Source organism: Pteropus vampyrus, unplaced genomic scaffold (genome assembly GCF_000151845.1).
Source record: "Pteropus vampyrus isolate Shadow unplaced genomic scaffold, Pvam_2.0 Scaffold144, whole genome shotgun sequence".
Lineage (NCBI taxonomy): Eukaryota > Metazoa > Chordata > Mammalia > Chiroptera > Pteropodidae > Pteropus > Pteropus vampyrus.
The window spans coordinates 67492-71622 of NW_011888925.1; positions in this window are offsets into that span (position 1 = coordinate 67492).

Below are 4131 nucleotides of genomic sequence, written 5' to 3' on the forward strand. Positions count from 1 at the left end.
ACCCCTCCTATCTGTCCTGCCTGGTACAGTTTACAAAGAGTGTTGCCATTACCATCTCAGGTGACCCGTCATGGAGGTCCTGAGCACGGTTTCAGCATCGTTGTCACACAGGCCAGAAGACGCAGGCTAAGGCCCAATAACACGCATCAGAGAAGGAGGGAGACACCCGCCCCCAATCCCGGCCCCAGCTCGGCCCTCTCTCTGTTCTGCCCTGTCTCTACCACCTGCTTCTGCCAGAGCAGCACGGGCAGACTGGACAGAGGACAGACTGGACAGAGGAGGGACACATCGGCAAGGCTCTTGCCCCAGGGGAAATTGAGTCAGCCAGAAACCAGAAGCCCGGGGCTGGGGAGGAGAAGGGAGAGGGGATTAGGGGCCTCGAGAGGGCCTGGGAGGGCACCAGGAAATTTGTTTTTTTATCCCCAGCCTAAAGCAGATCTTGATCGAAACCCAGGGAGCAATACCCTGGCCTTTAAGTGTACATCCCGTGGAACCTAGAGACGTATCGCGAGGCGGTCACTGAAGGAGTGGCCACCTGACCGTAAGCCATGCCCATCAGAGCAGAGCGCGGTGGGCAACCAGTTGAGTATCCGCAACGCGAATGGGATAAATGAAGCACGACTTCCACGAAAGTGAGTGGGAGCCACATCTCCCAACTCGGAAAGATGGCTCCGGCGTTGAGCATAAAACCACGTGTTCCCGTGAGCCCGTCTTGGTTTTTAAACGGTATGTATGTTTGTGCAGAAAAGCATCTAGAAAGATGACACCAGAAATATCAACAGTGCTGGTCTCTAGCCTGTAACGTATGCACAATTCTACAACTAGTGTAGATTCAGATTCTCTTAGTAAGTCAAGCAGAAGGGTGCATCGATTTTAGACAAACATTAGAAACTCTCGGGCTGCCAGGGCTGTCTCTGCAGCCAGGCGGTGGCACGGCCCATCGAGGGCGGCCTAAGCTGAGGCCCTGGCCCTCCGGCCCGCCCTCTCCTCTTCATGCTGTCAAGCCTCAATGTGTGGCAGAGACGGAGAGACAGAGACAGAAGAACCACTTCCTGCGGAGCTGGTGCTGCTGGCAGCTCGAAGGGAGGAAAGTCGCCCACCCGAAGTGAGAACCAGAGGCTTCCTCAGCAAATACACCTCTGGGGGCCACCCTGATTCGTGGAACAGTGTGGCCCTCAGCATGGCCAGGGTAGACCACGGACTGCCCAGTCATGGATGAGATGTGCCCAGGGACACCCTAGGCGCTGTGGAGTCTCTGAGCTATGCCCTGCTTTAGGGAATACGGTCTGAAGCAGGAGCGAGGAAGCCCAAGGTCACGGGCAATGGGAACCTCTGCTGGTCCCCCGCACCACCCCCACGTCGGAGCCTCCAAATGGGACCCCATCCCTCTCCGAGAAGTACTCCTCCCGCGCAGTCTGAGGGAGGTTTACCAACCCCCCACCCCCACCCCACTGTCACCACCAAGGGACAGGCACTCATCCAGGCGGGATCAGGATCTGTGACTATGACGATACTCCAATCACCTTCACATGCAAGGTGCCCAGCATAGGCCAGGTGCTCAGTGCACCCTTAGTCAATGAAAGGATGAATGAATGAAGGAATGAACCATCCACAAAGATGACCCACATCATCGCTGCTTTGAAAATAAACATCTCAGTTCATGAGGGAGGGCTGGGGCCCGGTTCCTGGAATGGGGCCAGAGGACCCCACCCACCCCACGTGCAGGGGGTGGGGGAGTCGGCTTCTGGGAAGAAGGGGCCTCGCCTGGGGCAGTCCCAGAGAAGGGAGGTGATGGTGACTGTACCGGGCCTCAGCTTCCTGCCTCTGGAGGGTGAGGGCCAGTCCATAGGGCTCGGGATAATCAGGACCGGGTCTCACTCATCGTAGGTGTCACCCGCCAGATGAAGACACCAGTCAGGGGAGGAGGGGGCTCCTCTGCTTAGACTAAGTAACACAGGGTGGCGGGGTTTCAAGTTTTCTGTGGCCTTCGCTTGGAGCAGATGGGACCTGGATTGACCACGGGTGGTTTTGATCTGCCTGGGGACCTTGGAGAGGCTGATTCCGGAGAGCTCAGTGCTGGCAGGGAGACGGGCCACTTGGTGAATCAAGATGGCTTCAGAGAGAGTGAGCATTGGGCTATTATGTCACTGCTCCCTGATCTGCCACCACACTGGGCTACCTTCAGTCACTGTCCACTGTCACTCCCCAGTGCACACAGCTTGACTGCGGTCACACTCAGCCAAGATGCCAAAGAACACAGAAAGCCAGTTCTGATGGCTCGGATCCTGGCGGGGGCTCAGAAACCATCTGCTCCGTCCACGCTGCTGCAGGCCCAGAGAGAGCCCAGGCTTGCTGAAGTCAAGACCCGATCCCAGGCCAGAAGCCAGGGCCCCTGACCCCATGTGTAATGCACCTTGGGGAATTTTCTAGATAAAAGTCAGGGCTTCCCAGGAGGCCTGAATCAGCAGGATGTGGTAGCAGCTAGCCTCATGGGGGGCCGTCCCCCGCTCTCCGCCCCCCATTGCTCACTATGCATTCGCCCCACAGACCCTTGGACAACCCAGCCTGGAGTTTGAGTATCAGGGTTGCAACTGCCCCCCCACCAAAGAGAGTTGCGCCCTCAAACCCCAGAGGCCCGGAGGGTGCAAGGCACCCACAGAGCCTGCTGGAGTCCTCCTGCCTCCGATCTGCTGTGTGACCTTGGGCAAGTCTCTTCCCCTCTCTGGGACTCATTTTCCTGGTCTACATGATAAAGAGTTTGGTCTCTGAGGTTCCATCTGACCCTAAGAAGCTGTGAATGTCTAAGCCTGGACACATTTTTACCAACCACTCACAACCAGCTGGTCACTAAGAAAAGCACCCAAAAAAGGTGGGGAGTCATCTAGGAATTTAGATACAGGCACCACTATTCATTTCGTGCCACTATTCATTAACGACAGTGAATGTTTGTGCCACCTGCAAAGCATTCCCAGCGATGGCGTTGGCCCCCGTTGACGGCGGCAGCTCCCTCCATCCATCGATTTATTTTTTCTTTTATCTAGTTTTGTCCATGAACCTAGAACATATTAATTGGGCATTCTGGCCATAGCTTCTTGCACAGGTGAATGTCCCTTTAGATGAAAAGCTCCCAGAGGATCAAGTTTTTATCCTGTATTATCTTTGTGCCCCAACACCCAGGGTGGTCCTTCAGGCCCTATAATAACTATTATTGTCGTTGTTTTGTTGTTTTCAGTTACAGAATTTGAAGGGAAGTGCACATCTAATCCAAACTCCTCTCTTTACAAATGGGGAAACTGAGGCCCAGAGCATAAATCTTATTTTTTTTAATTTTATTTCTTTTTTAATTCTAATATTTTATTTCTGCATAAATTTTATTTAGCCTAACATCAGATATTCAATGGCAAGGTTCAATATTATAATCGTGTTATTTCTACTCCAGATCAATTCATACAGTCATTGAAATTCAAATCTAATGGGATTTTTCTGGGGGTGGGAGATTTGACAAATTTATTTGAAAATGAGTGAAGATAACTAAGAAATGTTGGCGAAAGAAGAAGAATGTCTTTCCTTACAGTTAAATCCACAGATTGACAGAAATTAAAACTGAGTGTACCATTTTGGGAATAGATGAATTAACAGGAAAAAAGAGAAAATCCAGAAAAAGACCCAGATTCATAAGGACGTTCAATAATGTGGTGTTTCTAATCAGTAGGGGGAACATGGAGCTTTCAAACAGTAGTTTTGAAGCAACTGTTTCCTTTTGGGGAAAAAAATTAAAAATAAAAACTTCAAAGATTATTTTAATTAATTAAAACCAGTCGCATCTCACACCATACCTCCCTGTCCCCCAGATACAGGTGGATTATAGATGTCTATGTAATAAAATAAAAACAACAAAAATAGCAGAAGAAAATATAGGGAGAAATTTTTATAACGTCAATGGACGTTACAAAGGGCCTTTCTAAGCATGATATAAAAACTAGAAGCCATAAAAAAAAAAGAAAAAGAAAAATTTAAAACATAAATAGTGAAAGACACCATAAAAATAAATCATTACAGACAAAATGGCAGGCTAGGACAAAATATTTGCAACATATGTACTAAACAAAGAATAATATCCATTATATATAA